This window comes from Schistocerca serialis, chromosome 3 (assembly GCF_023864345.2).
Source record: "Schistocerca serialis cubense isolate TAMUIC-IGC-003099 chromosome 3, iqSchSeri2.2, whole genome shotgun sequence".
In the NCBI taxonomy this organism is placed as follows: Eukaryota; Metazoa; Arthropoda; class Insecta; order Orthoptera; family Acrididae; genus Schistocerca; species Schistocerca serialis.
In genome coordinates, this window is record NC_064640.1 from 926473592 (window position 1) to 926493988 (window position 20397).

Here is a 20397-nt window from a genome sequence, read left to right on the forward strand (position 1 = left end):
CTACATGAGTAGTTTGTGGAAAGACTTTAAATTTAGGTCTAACAGGAGGTGTGCTTGGGTAGCCTGTGCAATTGTGATGGCCACTGTGTCCAAATGGCACAGTCTGCTCTATGCTGTGATAGCATGCAAAACTGCCCCATGAACAACCCAGCTGCCGGCGAGAGTGGCCGAGCAGTTCTAGGCGCTACATTCTGGAACCGCGTGACCGCTACGGTCGCAGGTTCGAATCGTGCCTCGGGCATAGATGTGTGTGATGTCCTTAGGTTAGTTAGGTTTAAGTAGTTCTAAGTTCTAGGGGACTGATGACCTCAGCAGTTAAGTCCCATAGTGCTCAGAGCCATTTGAACCATTTTTTGAACAGCCCAGCACTCCGATCTCAGAATTTTTTACTTCCATGTTGCAGTATGTGTGGGTAGAGTCCACTGATAACCTAGATCATGGCGCACTCTTACCACGATGCAAGGATCAAAGTAACGTTTCAGGCTGAACATCCAAGGGCGAAGGCCTTTTAAGTTGAGCAGTTCATATGAGACGATCTCTGTTTGAACCCCTGGACGTGATCAGAAAATATTTTTCCATGACAAGCATTGTTGTATACATCAAGATGTTGATGGATGCGATATGTGTTGAAGTTATCCTATGACATGCCACTGGACTAAAATTTAAACACTCAGGTAGTCATGTAGGTGCGGTATTCAGTCTCTGGACGTTGTGGTGGTATGGGCTCCCATTCAAAGTACCTCCAGAAGTAGTCATCACCATTTTCCAACCACATGTCTTGGATCACCTTGTGGAGGAGTGGCAAACATTTAAGACGTACTCCATGTTAAATGGCGTCTGGCAGATCAAAAGTGAGCTGACATGTCCAACATATGATACAGACATGTGTAGAGTGTAGCACAGAACCCTGCCATGTCAGGATATGCCTGAAACCTTATCAATGCCACCCAACACAGCACACCACTCTGAGGACACCAGCATGGTTTCACCTCCAGTGCTTCTACCGGGACCATCCAATCCCAGGACTGTGACGGAAGACCCTGTTAAAGCCATGGACGTCGAACTAGATTTCGTTCCTACTTCTTTCTTTACCCTGACGGGTATGGCATCAGATGATGGGTGACCATATTCTATTTTGGAACAACACATCCAGAAACAACTCTCAGACGATACCCTGCGTCAGATGTCTGAATCAAGAAAGTGGGCATGGGTGTGTGTGATGTCCTTAGCGTAACTCCAGAGTAGATGGTGTCTCGGAACATGGCCAATTTGAGAGGGGATCTAATGGTGACAAGATTCATTTTTGCGACATGATATCGCTGTGTACAGTCACTTGCAGTCAATGCAGAAGGCATGATGGAATCATCCGGCAGATGAAGACCCACTGGATCTGCCGCAGTGGCCATGATTACTGGCAGGGCACCAGCTCATGCGTCTCAGTTGGGTGTACCCATGCTTCCACGTTGAGATAGGTGCTATATTCCATCCATTTTGACGTATTACTACCTGTGTTGAAAGTGCACTCTTCATTTCCTTATGTGTTGTATGTTGGAAGCCTATAGCGTCTGCAGTGAGAGTACTTTTTTGATGTAATTAAGGTGGTATCAGCAAATAGTTTTTTTTCCTTTGCAGCATGTAAACTCCATAGTTTGCAATTTCATATGTATCTGTGAATATTACATTTCTCTCTGTTTTTGTTAACCATGGAAAGTAAAGCGCAACAACCAAGCACACAAATGTAGGTAAATCAAATTAAAGAAACCTTTGAACTTTATATGTTGTGTATCTATTAAGCAGTATTATTATTGGTGAGTGTCTGAATCATACACAACAACATTTAGACTATGTGAGATTGTACTATCCCACATCTCACTACCATGTCACCACTCATTAGGTGTGCAGATCACTTTTACATTACAGATAGTGACTTTTATCTCTCTGGTTCAGCACCACTAGTACTACAGCTGCATAAACTTATGTTCACTATCTTATTTCGGATCATTACATCATAGATGATAAGACAGCATTATCAAATAATGTACACATGTTGTGCAGTGCACCTTACACATTTTTGTTTAAGTACTTTCCACATTTTAATCACAGGCTGGTCATACATCTTTTTTTTCTTCAAAACTGAAACACGTAGCAAGTACCTACACTGTTCCACATTATATCATATGGCATACATTCGTTGAACCAAACCTTCTATTAAATATACTTTGGCGACCACCTGTTCACCGTAGAATAAATATGTTTCTTAACGAGACGCCGTTTCATGTTGAACGTAAGTATGTAATGACAGTGTTATCAGCTACGTGCAATACACACTGTCGAGTTATCCGACATTGCAGTACAACTTCGTACACACTTACATGAAATAAACAATTTACTAACAATGATTAGGTAACCACCAAATCACATAACACAAATTTTGTCTTCCAAAAAAGTGGCTTTCCTCTTTATTTAAGCATAGATTCAAACTGTTGACCATGGACTGAAAGGCACATTCGCAGTTGCCATTCGAAAGAACGATGAACAGAGGTCATTACAGTGGGTGATATGGTAGAGCATGCACTGGTGATTCGACGACATGTATCAGCTGACGTAGTTGGGGCTTCGTCATAGTCTGCATCTTTGAGTGCTTCTCAAAGAAAGAAATCAGGAGGTGTCAAATTGAGAGACCTCGCAGGTCATTTCACAACAGAATTTCGTCCTCTCCAACGTCCGGGAAAGTTCTCATTTAGTATTTGCGTTGCATCACGGGACGAGTGAGCTGGACAACCGTCGTGTGGCAGCCACGTACACTGTCGAATATCCAGTGATAACTCTTCTGGAAGAACCAGTGGAATGTTCGTCAGGAAGTGCGCGCACGATTGTCCATTTAGAACGCCTGAGCTGATGGAAGTCCTACAATATAATTTCCTATGATGCAGCACCATACGTTTACGCTCCACAACCTGACGAAACCAGCATCGATTCTCGGCTGCCGAGTAGTGCGTGTTATGCAAATTTACATTAGTGTGTTTAGTAAACGTTGCTTCATCGGTAAATAGCATGCTCTGGGAAAACGTAGCGTCCTCTCTCAGTTGCTGAAGGACAAACCGACAAAGTTCTGTTCGAAATCAGGGTTGTCGAGTGCCTGATGAAGTGACAGATGATAGGGATGAAACTTCTGTCGATGCAGAATGCAAATGACACTCGTCTGGCTCATTATACGTTCCTTGGCAATATGTGTCCTACCACTATGCGGATTCATTAGCGTCGTAGCCAGAACAGCTTCTTCCCGTTCTCTGTCAGTTGTAGGCTTCTTTCTTGTCCTCTTTTAGATGTTCAAGCAACCTGTCCGCATTAGCGCCTTAATAATTCGTGCAACTGCTTGCACGTCGGAAATTGGCCATCCGGATAGATAGTCCTATACCGCTGCACTGTTTTTACGGCATTTCTTTTACATTCCCGTATAAGTTAGTATATCCAACTTCTCATTGATGTACATGTCTGCAAGTAATGAATGTTGAAGCAGAAATGTATTGACATTGTGATACAGCATAGCACGAGAGCTGTAATTGGCGGTATTTGCACCGCTAATGTCGATTCGGGCCACCGTGCTCTCACATTGCAGGACATATCTCGAATTTATTTACGATGGGTTTCAACGTCAACATTAACAAACGCTATATCACTGTAATTGTCTTCTCAAGAGCTATCGAAGAGCTTATAAAAAGTATACGGTTCCATTTTTAAAAAAAGTACTTGATTCATTATCTCTGTTAATACCAACGCTAAAAACATTAAACAAAGAAAAAAATACGTGCCTCTCGACGATCTAACATTTCCCAAAAACCGCGTTTCGATATATGTAACCTTTCACGAAATAAAAGGGGTGTTATGTCTTTCGTGACTCACCCTGTATATACACTGAAGAGCCAAAGAACCTGATACACCTGTCTAATATCGTGTATGGTCCCCGCGAGTACGAAGAAGTGACGCAGCAAGCCGTGGCATGGACTCGACTAATTTCTGAAGCAGGGCTGGAGGGAATTGACACCATGAATCCTGTAGGACTGTCCATAAATCCGTAAGAGTACGAGGGGGTGAAGATCTCTTCTGAGTAGCACGTTGCAAGGCATCTCAGATACAATAATGTTCACGTTTGAGGAGTTTGCTGGCCAGCGGAAGTATTTAAACGTAGTAGAGTGTTCCTTGAGCCACTCTGTAGCAATTCTGGACGTATGGGGTGTGTTGCATTGTTCTTCTGGGATTGTCCAAGTTCGTCGGAATGCACAATGGATGAATGGATGCAGGTGATCAGACAGGATGCTTACGTACGTGTCACCTGTCAGAGTCGTAGCTAGACGTATCAGGTGCCCCATATCACTCTAATTGCACGTGCTCCACACCATTCCGGAGCCTCTACCAGCTTGAACAGTCCCCTGCTGACATGCAGGGTCCATGGATTCATGAGGTTGTCTCCATATCCTTACACATCCATCTGCTCGATAAAATTTGAAACGAGATTCGTCCGACAAGGCAACGTTTTTCCAGTCATCAACAGTCCAATGTCGGTGTTGATGGGCCCAGACGACGCGTAAAGCTTTGTGTCATACAGTCGTCAAGGGTACACTAGTGGTCCTTCGGCTCCAAAAGCCCATATCGATGATGTTTCGTTGAATGGTTCGCATGCTGACACTTGTTGATGGCTCAGCATTGAAATCTGCAGTAATTCGCAGAAGGGATGCACTTCTGTCACGTTGAACTATTGTCTTTCGTCGTCGTTGTTCCCGTTCTTGCAGGAACTTTTTCCGGCCGAAGCGACCTCGGAGACTTGATGTTTTACCGGGTCCCTGATATTCAAGGTACACACGTGAAATGGCCGTACGAGAAAATCCCCACTTCATCGCTACCTCGGAGATACTGTGTCCCATCGATCGTGCGCCGACCATCACACCAGGTTCAAACTCACTTAAATCTTGATAACCGGCCATTGTAGCAGCAGAAACCGATCTAACAACTGCGCCAGACACTTTCTGTCTTATATAGGCGTTGCCGACCACAGCGCCGTATTCTGCCTGTTTGAATACCTTTGTATTTGAATACGCATGCCTATATCAGTTTCTTTGGCGCTTGAGTGTACATACATCCTGTTAGTGTATTTCCTAATTCCTCCTCTGTCCGTGTCCTGCTGTCGTCCTTTCTCTCGATGTGCTCCTCACCCTTATCTATGTCCACCTGCAACTCTGCTCTTCCCCTTATCTGTATTCATCACTTTCTTCTCCCCTCTAAGCACATCTCCCCCTTTCTATATTCACCTCCTCACCCACTCAAAGGCAATTCCCTCCTCCTCCCTCCCTCTGCTTATCTCCTCCTCCCCTCTCTCTGTCAGTCTCCTCCTCCCCCACTCTGTGTCCATCTTCTCCTGTCCCTCTCCCTGTCCATCTGGTCTTCCCTTCCCCCTCCCCCCATCTCTCTGTCTATGGGCTCCACCTCTCCCTCTGTTCATCTGCCCCTTGCCCTCTCTCTGTTCATCACCTCCTTCCCCCATTTAAGTACAGTCCCCTCCCTCTCTAAGAGATGTGCATCTCCACACCCACTATAATTCAATCCTTCTCTCTGTCAGTTCTGACTATCTCTGTGCATTGTTTCCTACTCCCTCCCTCTCTCTGTCCATATTATCCATTTGCCTTTCTCTGTCAATTTCCTCCAACCACCAACCACTCTTTCTGTGCACTTCCTTCTCCCCTGTCTGTGTCCCTGTCCCCCTTTATTCTCTCTGTCCATTTCCTCTTCCCCCCCCCCCCCCCCCCCCACCAATTGAAGCAAGCCAAGCGCTGTATCGTGTGTGAGATATAGAGGTGAGCGAGTGTGCCGGGACTTCCCCAGTTCACTGCTAGTAGCGCCACGTCACCTTAACGCGTCAGCGGGTAGCGCGCAAGTATTGCACCAAAATTATTAAGTATGAAATTAAAAATCAAAATGTATATTTAAAACTTTGTTAAAATATAGTTTAGTGTTATAATGTTCCAAATACCAAGTCTTTATGTTCTAGAGCTAACAGTTTACGTAAAAATGCCGTTTCAAGAGAAAAATAAGTGGTGCTAAATAATGAAGCTATAAAGCCAGAAATTGGTCAGAAGGTGCAGGTAGAGCTCATGATTAAGTGGTGCAGGTTTTCAAAACCATAAAACAAAAATAACACCGGAATCCTCGTTTATAGGAAAAATCAGAGGCGCTAAATAATGGACTTAGAAACATGAAAATTTGTTTTATGTTTCATTTCACCCCCAAAAACAATAACTGAGGGACCCCGTTAAGCTACCTTCTATAGTCTTTGATTAATGAAGTAAAAACCAATTTTGTAACTAAAGTATACACAATCATAGTAGATTAAGTACCTGTAATTCAAATGATAAGAGAATTTTGGTTAAAGTGAATGATAAAACATGACAAATGATAAAGCTATACCAAATTTGAGAGTTGTAGTATTAATAACTGCTGACATAAGTTCTAGTAACGATATGGTTCAGAGGTAACGATCTACCGTTAGTTCCATTATGAAATTTCTAGAAGGCAAAGTTTTCATTCTAGCAAGCTGAAACTTTTTCATTGATTTCAAACAACTTAACTGAATACAAATAAAAATTAAGAGGTTTCTGAAGTAATTTGTAACTATATTATTAAAGTTTATGTGCCCGACAAAGCAGTCGTTCAGAGGCTGCTGCAGTATGCAGATAGCCGTAGACAATAGACGTTCCCTCGGCCGTCCGCTCCGGCACCTATATAAATACAGCCCGAGAGGCAGGTAGAGAAGGTTAACTTCGCACTCAGCTATTGTTAAGATCCACGTCTGTCAAACGTCGGGTCACGCTCTGCCTCGGATGACGTCAAAGCCGAACTGTGACAAAGGGCGTATTTTGCTGTAAAAACGAATAGTGAACTCGCGAGGACTGTACACCGTCCTGGATGGCTTAGAATTCGCCATAGTAACTGCTAGTGTGCCGTTCGTGAGAATTACAATTCATCGTGGCAAGTGGTGGCTTTATTTCCACTTTTATGCCGAGCATTAATTTTAAACATTTATTGCAAACTTTCATTGAGTAATTTTAGCCAGGGCGAAAGACAATCGGGTAGGAACGTACCGTAGAGGTCGCCTCTGAACTGATAAATGTGCTGTTAGAATAGAAAGACTTGCTTTCAATTGAAAATGTCGAATTTCCAAGTGTTGTATGGGATAAACTTTATGCAATATAATTTTGATTTAAAATCATAGTCCTGATCCCACCAAGAAATAGGAAAATAGAAACTTTTCTTTCAGTGGGCTGGACCAGAATGTGGCCGTGCAGACTGGAAACTACGGTCAGTATGTTTCTCTTCGCTTTCTGGCTGACCAGTAAATTAGCTGCCAGGCTCGCGTGAGAAAAACGGCGAACAAACAAATGATTAACTTTTACCCACCGCCCCACACACTGTCTCTCTCCAAGCTATCACCCCCTCCGAAATAGCAGGCTGGTAGTTCTTACCACCACAGTATTTCTGTCCACATAGTAACTAATGTGTATACCAAGTTTGTATGGAATCGATCCAAGGGTTTAGAAAGAGCTCTTTACCCATAGGTTTGCCAGAGTACGTATATGTGACATATATTTCACATATATTTATCATATTTCACACATATTTGTACATATATGTCGCTTCGTTTTCACGCATCTCAGTCCTTATGACGTCATATCTTCTGAATAATATGTCATACAAATGCATAACGTTGCAGGTATATTCAGTAATATATTTGGATAGTGTCTGCGAAATGTATGGCGAATAGAGTTAATAGTAAGACGTAACAAATTAAAACGTCGTGCATGATGCGGCAGCTTTTACGCATCTGTGTTTATGACACCATATCTCCTGATCTATGTGCCGTACAATGATATAATTTTGTAGGTACATTTAGTAGCATATGCGAATAATGCCTGCGAAGTGTGTTACGAATAGAATTAGTAGTAAAGAATTAATAAATTTAAACGTCGTACCTGATGCTGCAGTTTTACTGCTTGAACAGCGAAAAAGATGTAAGCGATAAATATTTTTCGTTCGTCATTTTTTGGGGGTTTTCAGTTAAAAAGTTTCGTAAATGTTTGATTTTGTGTGTAGAGTTTGTTGCAAGTCCCTAAGTACATTCATTCTCAAATATGGGATGAATAAATTCTGGCTATTCACGCATCGTGGACTAAATAATTTTTTACCCCCACTCCCACCCCTTTGAAAAGTAGGTGGTTCTTACTCTTACAGCAATTCTATTCAGACAGTACGTAATATGTGAAGCAAGTGTGGTTGAAACTGGTCCAGTGGTTTAGGAGGAGACATGGAACACACATCCATATATATATATATATATATATATATATATATATATATATATATATATATAGGGTGTCCCAGCTCTCTCTGGAACAATAACAGCTATTGGAAAACGACTTTCACCGGTATCAATGTAGGGCTGGGGCCCATGAATGTACATATTTGGAAACATTCTAAAACGAAAGCATATGTGATTTTTAACACAAACGTATGTTTTTTTTAAATGGACCTCCTATATTTTTTCTTCAGCAATCCATAGCATGACAAAGCACATACACAATGACGTTGATTGCATCGCAATATTCCCATTACATCCCGAGATATTGAGACGCGAAGTTGACGCTTGAAACATCCGACATGCGCTGCTAGCCCACGTCCTGAGGCTCAGGCGTGAACCCCATGCTGCCCGTAATCGCGATGTGATTGACATGTGTAATCACACCTCCATACTTATCAAGAGGTTCGAAACGAATAATACGGTCTGCTGCCATCAACTCTCATAAGCACATAATGGTTTCCCTCTTGCACGTATTACGTATCAACGTACACAATATGAACCAGTACCGATCGGTGTACAACCGTCAGGTTGTCTTATTTATCCTGAACACCTAAAATAAGGTTTATCTAATGCGTTATATGACCCATTGTGCCTGTCGCGCAGGGCCTGGCTCTACCTAGTCAAGTGTGCAACGTAGTTCCCACTACTGCCACAGTTACCACTTCGCCTTGTTTATGATTTGCGACCCATGCAAGCTCCTGTACTCCACCACCCTCCGAGCATCCCATTTGTTATTGCTTTGGCGTGCAGTACACCGCTTGCCAGTGTAGTCGTGCTTCAGAGTAATCTAGTGACGGCACGGAGGTAGTACACATTGTGAATAAACGTTGTGTTGTGGAACTTATACTGTACAGTATAATGTATACACATGAAGATATGGTAGAAATGCTGCTGATCTATGGAGAATGTACGTTGAGGGGAAATACACTCCTGGAAATTGAAATAAGAACACCGTGAATTCATTGTCCCAGGAAGGGGAAACTTTATTGACACATTCCTGGGGTCAGATACATCACATGATCACACTGACAGAACCACAGGCACATAGACACAGGCAACAGAGCATGCACAATGTCGGCACTAGTACAATGTATATCCACCTTTCGCAGCAATGCAGGCTGCTATTCTCCCATGGAGACGATCGTAGAGATGCTGGATGTAGTCCTGTGTAACGGCTTGCCATGCCATTTCCACCTGGCGCCTCAGTTGGACCAGCGTTCGCGCTGGACGTGCAGACCGCGTGAGACGACGCTTCATCCAGTCCCAAACATGCTCAATGGGGGACAGATCCGGAGATCTTGCTGGCCAGGGTAGTTGACTTACACCGGGATACATGCGGACGTGCATTGTCCTGTTGGAACAGCAAGTTCCCTTGCCGGTCTAGGAATGGTAGAACGATGGGTTCGATGACGGTTTGGATGTACCGTGCACTATTCAGTGTCCCCTCGACGATCACCAGTGGTGTACGGCCAGTGTAGGAGATCGCTCCCTACACCATGATGCCGGGTGTTGGCCCTGTGTGCCTCGGTCGTATGCAGTCCTGATTGTGGCGCTCACCTGCACTGCGCCAAACACGCATACGACCATCATTGGCACCAAGGCAGAAGCGACTCTCATCGCTGAAGACGACACGTCTCCATTCGTCCCTCCATTCACGCCTGTCGCGACACCACTGGAGGCGGGCTGCACGATGTTGGCGCGTGAGCGGAAGACGGCCTAACGGTGTGCGGGACCGTAGCCCAGCTTCATGGAGACGGTTGCGAATGGTCCTCGCCGATACCCCAGGAGCAACAGTGTCCCTAATTTGCTGGGAAGTGGCGGTGCGGTCCCCTACGGCACTGCGTAGGATCCTACGGTCTTGGCGTGCATCCGTGCGTCGCTGCGGTCCGGTCCCAGGTCGACGGGCACGTGCACCTTCCGCCGACCACTGGCGACAACATCGATGTACTGTGGAGACCTCACGCCCCACGTGTTGAGCAATTCGGCGGTACGTCCACCCGGCCTCCCGCATGCCCACTATACGCCCTCGCTCAAAGTCCGTCAACTGCACATATGGTTCACGTCCACACTGTCGCGGCATGCTACCAGTGTTAAAGACTGCGATGGAGCTCCAAATGCCACGGCAAACTGGCTGACACTGGCGGCGGCGGTGCACAAATGCTGCGCAGCTAGCGCCATTCGACGGCCAACACCGCGGTTCCTGGTGTGTCCGCTGTGCCGTGCGTGTGATCATTGCTTGTACAGCCCTCTCGCAGTGTCCGGAGCAAGTATGGTGGGTCTGACACACCGGTGTCAATGTGTTCTTTTTTCCATTTCCAGGAGTGTACGTTATGAGATTGCTTGTTTGTTGATAGTACTGTTAGCGAACATTATGATTATTAAGTTAATATGTCTGTTTTCTATCCTACTCTACATACCTGTACTGTACCCTGTTGTAGGTGGACGAAATGCTGTTCAGGCAGAACGACTGTACAGAAGACGATTCCCTGACAAACCATCGCCTTCGCGCCGGATGTTTGGTCGTCTCACATCTCGTCTACGTGAAACGGGAAGCTTAAATCCAAGACCTCGACATCGTCCTAGAACACACACAGATGAACGTGCTGAAGTTGCTGTGCTCGCTACCATAGCTGTGAATCCTCAGATCAGCACGCGTCAAATTGAACGTGAAGTTGGTGTGTCGAAATCAAGTGCACAGCGTATTCTTAAACGTCATAAATTTCATCCTTACCATGTTCATTTACACCAGGATCTTCATGGAAATGACTTCCGCAATAGGGTAACATTTTGTCAGTGGGCTCAGCGAAAACTTCTGAATAATCCAAATTTTTTTGCAGATGTTCTCTTTACCAACGAATCATCATTCTCCAACAAAGGAATTGTCAATATGAGGAATATGCATTATTGGTCCGCAGACAATCCAAAATGGCTCCGTCAGGTAGAGTATCAACGTCCGTGGAAAGTTAATGTTTGGTGTGGGATTATTGGAGATACCATTATCGGACCTTTCTTTATAAATGGCATCCAAAATGGCAGACAATACTCCAGATTTATACTACACAATCTTCCTGTTCTCTTGGACACCGTACCTCTGAACCGGAGAATGGTCATGTAGTATCAGCATGACGGATGCCCTGCACATAACGCCTTACGAGCACGACAACTTCTGAACCGTAAGTTCCCTGGTAGGTGGATTGGACGAAGTGGCCCAGTTACGTGGCCTGCCCGATCTCCGGACCTTACACCGCTGGATTATTTTCTTTGGGGAGCAGTGAAGGATGCTGTTTACCACATGAACCAACAACACCAGAGGACATGAAGCAACGCATTATTGATGCTTGTACAGCCATCAAAGAGGAAACAGTAGCACGAAGTAGGGCATCCTTCATCCGCAGAGTGACCCTATTTATGTAAGCCAATGGGGACCACTTTGAGCATGAGATGTGAACGCTATGTTCAGTATGTAGTGCAGGTATCACAGTGGAAGTTTCTACAAAGGGCCATTTTACCCAGTGATGTTAAAAAACATTTGTTTGCAAGAATTAGTCATTTAACGCATTAGATAAACATAATATTGATAATTATGTGATAATAAAACTAATAGGTTAAACATTTTTACATTCATCTTCTATGGCCTACCTGAACTTCCCAAATCAAAACATTTTAACCTAAACAACGGTAAAACTTTTAGTCCACGTCCTCGTTTCACTAAAACCATCAACATGAATTTTACTATTACGAGTGAATGATTAACTGTCACTTGCGCTAGATCTACAGTAAAGTAAAGTTTAAACGTTGAACGGCATAACCTTTTTAGTAACAGATTAACGATAAGCGAAGTTAACATTGTGACTAACGTTGCGGTACACAGATATGTTACAGAACCGCATCACCCCTAGCCTATGGGATAAATACCTGCTGGAATGTACGACGTTAATGCAGGATGGCAGCAGACCGTATTATTCATTTCGGACCTCTTGATAAGTATGGAAGTGTGATTACGCATGTCAAACACATCGCGATTACGGGCAGCATGGGGTTCACGCCTGAGCCTCAGGACGTGCGCTAGCAGCGCATGTCGGGTGTTTCAAGCGTCAACTTCGCGTCTCAATATCTCGGGATGTAATGGGAGTATTGCGATGCAATCAACGCCATTGTGTATGTGCTTTGTCATGCTATGGATTGCTGAAGAAAAAATATAGGTGGCCCATTTAAAAAAAACATACGTTTGTGTTAAAAATCACATATGCTTTCGTTTTAGAATGTTTCCAAATATGTACATTCATGGGCCCCAGCCCTACATTGATACCGGTAAAAGTCGTTTTCCAATAGCTGTTATTGTTCCAGAGATATTTTGGGTGGACAAGATAGCTGGGACACCCTGTATATATAAGGCTGAACTCGCACTGACCAACCGAGATAATTGTAGAGAATTGGTTCGATATTTAACAGAACCATTCAACTTCCAGGAGACGACATCAAGTTGGCCCAAAGAGACTCCCACACAAGTAAACCCAGAATCTCCACCACTTACCAAAGAAGAAATCCATAGACACATCTTGAGACTCAAGAATAACAGGGCATCTGGAGAAGATGGTATAGTTGCAGAACTATTGAAGAACATAGGCCAAAATACACTCGAGGACCTCACACAAATCATCATAGACATCTGGAAACGTAAAAGGTACCTGAAGAATGGAAATGTGCACTCATCCGTCCGTTACACAAGAAAGGTGACAGAACATATGTCAATAACTACAGAGAGATTTCTCTCCTTGAAATAACCTACAAAATTCTATACGTGTGCCTTGTTCAAAGAACACAAAAACAGCTTGAAAACAAAACGGGTAACTATCAAGCCGGTTTCCGACCGGGGCGTTGTTGTGTTGAACAAATTTCAATTTGAAGATGCTATTGAAGTACAGAGCAACCCGAAACCTCTCCGATCATCTGTATGTTCGCCGACTTCAAGAAGGCATATGATTCGGTCGATCGACAGTCCCTAGTTAACATCTTAGAAGAAGTAGGGCTTGATCGAAAGGCATTAACACTCATCAAGAAAACACTGACGGGCACGAAGTCAAAAGTGAAATTCATGGGCGAATTGTCAGAGCCCTTTGAGATAAAGACCGGTGTGCGAAAAGGTGATGGATTGTCACCACTGCTCTTCAACCTTGTTCCGGATAAAGTCGTCCGAGAATGGGAGAGAGAACTGAAAACCAAGGGCCGCTGAAAACCCATTCAACTCGGACGAAAGAATGATGACATCAAGGTCGGTTGTTTAGCTTTCACAGACGACCTAACGATACTAGCGGCCAGCGAAAATACAGCAATGAAACTGACTGAAGTCCTCAAGGAATGCGCTGAGAAAACTGGACTACAAATTTTATTCGAGAAGATCAAGTTCATTCGCACTAAATTTGAAATTCAGGAACTGAACACAAAATACGGGCAGATCAAAGGAATTCCACAATTCAAATATCTCGGTGAGAACATAGAACCAACAGGGTTGGAAAAGGAAGCACAGGAAGAACGGTTACAAAAGCTCAAATGAGCATATAGGAGAATGCGTGAAATCAACAGCAAGGAAAGTATGTCCATTGATACAAAGATCAAACATTATAATACAGTGATTAAACCTGAAGTGCTGTACGCGAGAGAAACCTTGGTACTTAATAGAAAAGGCGATCTGGAGAACATCTTGACGGAGGAACAAAAGATCATGAGGAAAATGCTGGGACCAGATAAAACAGAAGAGGGGTGCAGACTCAAATCGTGCAAAGCAACAGAAGAACTGTCGAACCTTGCCGCAGATATTAGGAAACGAAGGCTGAAATTCTATCAATACAATCATAGACTCCCATCTTCAAGACTAACTCACAAGATTTTGACATACACAGCAAAACTGAAGAACATTACATGGATAGAAGAAGTCAAATATGACTTGGAAAAGTCACAGATAGTAACATCGGACATAATAGACAGGAAACATTACCGTCAGAAGATAAATAGATGGGTTGTAAAGCCAGAGAAGGAAGTCCTTAAAGGATCAGGTCAGAAGAGAGGACGAAAGCTCATAGCGAAAGAATGAAAGCTATTAGAAAGGCGAATCATAAATGTAATGCGTGATCCGACAGGGTCCATACGCACATAATAATAACATACAAGGCTGAAATGGAAACTGATCTCTCATACGATGTAGCTATCTCGCTATTCATGGTTTTCCACATGTGTGAGGGACTTTTTTGAATGGTGAAGCTGTGGGATATACACTATGTGAACAAAAGTATCCGGACACCCCCCAAAAATATTGTTGTTGTTGTTGTTGTTGTGGTCTTCAGTCCTGAGACTGGTTTGATGCAGCTCTTCATGCTACTCTATCCTGTGCAAGCTTTTTCATCTCCCAGTACCTACTGCAACCTACATCCTTCTGAATCTGCTTAGTGTATTCATCTCTTGGTCTCCCTCTACGATTTTTACCCTCCACGCTGCCCTCCAATACTAAATTGGTGATCCCTTGATGCCTCAGAACATGTCCTACCAACCGATCCCTTCTTTTGGTCAAGTTGTGCCACAAACTTCTCTTCTCCCCAATCCTATTCAATACTTCCTCATTAGTTATGTGATCTACCCATCTAATCTTCAGCATTCTTCTGTAGCACCACATTTCGAAAGCTTCTATTCTCTTCTTGTCCAAACTATTTATCGTCCATGTTTCACTTCCATACATGGCTACACTCCATACAAATACTTTCAGAAATGACTTCCTGACACTTAAATGTATACTCGATGTTAACAAATTTCTTTTCTTCAGAAGCGCTTTCCTTGCCATTGCCAGTCTACATTTTATATCCTCTCAACTTCGACCATCATCAGTTATTTTGCTCCCCAAATAGAAAAACTCCTTTACTACTTTAAGTGTCTCATTTCCTAATCTAATTCCCTCAGCATCACCCGACTTAATTAGATTACATTCCATTATCCTTGTTTTGCTTTTGTTGATGTTCATCTTATATCCTCCTTTCAAGACACTGTCCATTCCACTCAACTGCTCTTCCAAGTCCTTTGCTGTCTCTGACAGAAATACAATGTCATCGGCGAACCTCAAAGTTTTTATTTCTTCTCCATGAATTTTAATACCTACTCCAAATTTTTCTTTTGTTTCCTTTACTGCTTGCTCAATATACAGATTGAACAACATCGGGGAGAGGCTACAACCCTGTCTTACTCCCTCCCCAACCACTGCTTCCCTTTCATGTCCCTCGACTCTTATAACTGCCATCTGGTTTCTGTACAAATTGTAAATAGCCTTTCGCTTCCTGTATTTTACCCCTGCCACCTTTAGAATTTGAAAGAGAGTATTCCAGTCAACATTGTCAAAAGCTTTCTAGGTTTGCCTTTCCTTAATCTTTCTTCTAAGATTAGTCGTAAGGTGAGTATTGCCTCACGTGTTCCAGTGTTTCTACGGAATCCAAACTGATCTTCCCCTCGGTCGGCTTCTACTAGTTTTTCCATTCGTTTTTCCAAAAACATACGTTTTTCATATTGGGTGCATTGTGCTGGCGCCTACTGCCGGGTACTGAATATCAGCGACCTCAGTAGTAATTAGACATCGTGAGAAAGCGGAATGGGGCGCTCCGCGGAACTCACGGACTTGGAACGTGGCGGGTGATTGGGTGTCACTTGTGTCATACGTCTGTACGCGAGATTTCCACAGTCCTAAACATCTCTAGGTCCACTGTTCCAGGTGTGATAGTGAAGTGGAAACGTGAATGGGCACTTACAGCACAAAAGCATACAGGCAGACCTCGAGTGTTGACTGACAGAGACGGCAAACAGTTGATGACGGTCGTAATCTGTCTATCCAGACCATCACACAGGAATTCCAAACTGCATCAGGATCAACTGCAAGCACTGTGTTAGTTAGGATGGAGGTGAGAAAACTTGGATTTAATGGTCGAGCGGCTCCTGATAAGTCACACATCACGCCGGTAACTGCTGAGTTAAATGTGAAATTGTTGGAACAACGGTAGTGTGATACTCACTCATGAGATTTCTCATGTCATGGAATACAACAATGTAATGTTCTGCGTTAAAATGTGTGTGAGTAAGATAAACCTTGTTGTAAAACTATGAAATGCAATGTTTTTTAATGTGAAAATTATATCTATAATGTGTATCACAGCTTTCATGCACAACACAACGAAATAATAATAAGCCCTCTTTTACAAGTGAAATAACTACACCACAGCATGACTGGAAGCTCAAATACTCATCACTATGTGCTATGTACACTGAAAGCTATACAACGACGTTTATGTGTTTGTGTGAAGTTCACAACTGACAGCAAGCAATCAATGTCTGTATAAAATGACATTGTAAGTACGGTCTCTAAGGTGTAGGTCAAGTACAATACAAGTACAATAGCACTCTCAAAGCAAGTCATTCTATGTACAGTGCATTGCAAAGTTAGTGTGGGTCTTCACTTGAATGGCTGTATACATAGCACCTAAGCAAAATGAAAGGATGTCTGCTTACCAGTTTACGTCACAGGAGTAATGGTGCTGTAAATACTATATGCTAATATGGAAAAAATACATAGCATTACTTTTGACTAGTAGAGTACCATTGAACATAGTACACTATGTGATCAAAAGTAGCCGGATACCGGGCTGCAAATGACTTACAAGTTCGTGGCACCCTCCATCGGTAATGCTGGAATTCAATATGGTGTTGATTACAGCTTCTACTCTTGCAGGCATACGCTCAATCAGGTGCTGGAAGGTTTCTTGGAGAATGGTAGCCCGTTCTTCACGGAGTGCTGCACTAAGGAGAAGTATCGATGTCGGTCGGTGAAGCCTGGCACGAACTCGGCATTCCAAAACATCCCAAAGGTGTTCTATAGGATAGGGCTCTGTGCAGGCCGGTCCATTACAGGGATGTTACTGTCGTGAAATCACTCTGCCAATGGCTGTGCATTATTAACAGGTGCCCGATCGTATTGAAAGATGTAATCGCCATCCTCGAATTGCTCTTCAATCGTGGGAGCAAGAAGGTGCTTAAAACATCAATGTAGGTCTTGCTGTGAAAATGCCACGCAAAACAACAAGGGGTGCAAGCCCCCTTCATGAAAAACACGACCACACCATAACACCACCGCCTCCAAATTTTACTGTTGGCACTACACACGCAAGCAGATGACGTTCATCGGCCGGGCATTCGACATACGATTCGTCACTCCACACAACGTTTTTCCACTGTTCAATCGTCCAATGTTTACGCTCCTTACATCAAGCGAAACGTCGCTTGGCATTTACCGGTGTGATGTGTGGCTTATGAGCAGCCGCTCGACTATGAAATTCAAGTTTTCTCACCTCCCTCCTAACTAACACAGTACTTGCAGTAGATCCTGACGCAGTTTAGAGTTCCTGTGTGATGGTCTGGATAGATAGACTACGGCCCTCATCAACTGTTTGCCGTCTCTGTCAGTCAACACACGAGGTCGGCCTGTATGCTTTTGTGCTGTACGTGCCCCTTCACATTTCCACTTCACTATCACACCTGGAACAGTGGACCTAGAGATGTTTAGGAGTGTGTAAATCTCGCGTACAGACGTATGACACAAGTGACACCCAATCACCTGCACACATTCAAAGTCCGTGAGTTCCGCGGAACGCCCCATTCCGCTCTCTCATGATGTCTAATGGCTACTGAGGTTGCTGATATTCAGTACCTGACATTGGGTGGCAGCACAATGCACCTAATATGAAAAACCTATGTTTTGGGGGTGCCCGGATACTTTTGATCACATAGTGACTTCCGGAAAGCGTTTGATTCGGTGCCCCACTGCAGACTCCTAACTAAGGTACGAGCATAAGGGATTGGTTCCCAATTATGTGAGTGGCTCGAAGACTTCTTAAGTAATAGAACTCAGTACGTTGTCCTCGATGGTGAGTGTTCATCGGAGGTGAGGGTATCAGCTGGAGTGCCCTAGGGAAGTGTGGTAGGTCCGCTGTTGTTTTCTATCTACATAAATGATCTTTTGGATAGGGTGGATAGCAATGTGCGGCTGGTTGCTGATGGTGCTGTGGTGTATGGGAAGGTGTCGTTGAGTGACTGTAGGAGGATACAAGATGACTTGGACAGGATTTGTGATTGGTGTAAAGAATGGCAGCTGACTCTAAATATAGATAAATGTAAATTAATGCAGATGAATAGGAAAAAGAATCCCGTAATATTTGAATACTCCATTAGTAGTGTAGCGCTTGACACAGTCACGTCGATTAAATATTTGGGCGTAACATTGCAGAGCGATATAAAGTGGGACAAGCATGTAATGGCAGTTGTGGGGAAGGCGGATAGTCGTCTTGGTTCGTTGGTAGAATTTTGAGAAGATGTGGTTCATCTGTAAAGGAGACCGTTTATAAAACACTAATACGACCTATTCTTGAGTTCTGCTCGAGCGTTTGGGATCCCTATCAGGTTGGATTGAGGGAGGACATAGAAACAATTCAGAGGTGGGCTGCTAGATTTGTTACTGGTAGGTTTGATCATCACGCAAGTGTTACGGAAATGCTTCAGGAACTTGGGTGGGAGTCTCTAGAGGAAAGGAGGTGTTCTTTTCGTGAATCGCTACTGAGGAAATTCAGAGAACCAGCATTTGAGGCTGACTGCTGTACAATTTTACTCAACTTACATTTCGCGGAAAGACCACAAAGATAAGATAAGAGAGATTAGGGCTCGTACAGAGGCATATAGGCAGTCATTTTTCCCTCGTTCTGTTTGGGAGTGGAACAGGGAGAGAAGATGCTAGTTGTGGTACGAGGTACCCTCCGCTACGCACCTTATGGTGGACTGCGGAGTGTGTATGCAGATGTAGATGTAGATGTACATCATTTCGGCTGTTGTTACTGTCGTTTCTGTTGCGCATCCTTTCTGGCTGCATGTCCCATGCCAGCACAATGACAGTCATTACATAAGTCACGTACTCAATCTCATATTAATGGCTGATCATATAGAGTTTATGAGTTTACAAATATCAAGTTTAATAGCTGAGTTCCAGGTGTTGCCCAGGTATGTATTCCAATCTTCTTTTAGTCCATTTCCTCCTCTACCTGCTCCCCACAGTCCCCTCGTGACCCCACAGTCTGCCTTTCTCCCTGTCCATCTGCTCCGCATTCTCTCTCTGTCCGTCCGCTCCTGTCCATCTCTCTGTTCATCACCTCCTTCCCCCTCTAAGTACATCTCCTCACACTCTCTAAGCCAATTTCCTCCTCCTTCCTCTCTCTGTCAGTCTCCTCATCCCCAAATATTAAGCACCACAACTATCAGTAATTTATTTCAACAGCATCATAGGCAAATTAATTAGAGCGCTCTCGCGACACGCAGGGAGCAACGGCACGGGGAGCGCAGTGGGTGGGGGGCTAATGGTGGAGCCGCGTGGGATTAGCCGAGCGGTCTTGGGCGCTGCAGTCATAGACTGTGCGGCTGATCCCGGCGAGGTTCGAGTCCTCCCTCGGGCATGGGTGTGTGTGTGTGTTTGTCCTTAGGATAATTTAGGTTAAGTAGTGTGTAAGCTTAGGGACTGATGACCTCAGCAGTTAAGTCCCATACGATTTCACACACATTTGAACATTTTTGGCTAATGGCGAGGGTGTCCTGGCTTGCACGGGGTACGGGAGACATGAGGACATGGGTTGGGGGGAGGGGAGCGTTGGAGGGCTTTCACAGGACAGTGACATGATGATGTCATTGTCTCAGTACAACTGTCCAGATGTAATGATGTCGGATTCCCGGAATGCTGATGGTGATATCAGCGATTTTAGCCAGAATGCCCACTGCCCTCCCACTGGCACCCACTCATCCTTTACGAGGTGCATTCAAGTTCTAAGGCCTCCAATTTTTTTTCTAATTAACTACTCACCCGAAATCGATGAAACTGGCGTTACTCTCGACGTAATCGCCCTGCAGACGTACACATTTTTCACAAC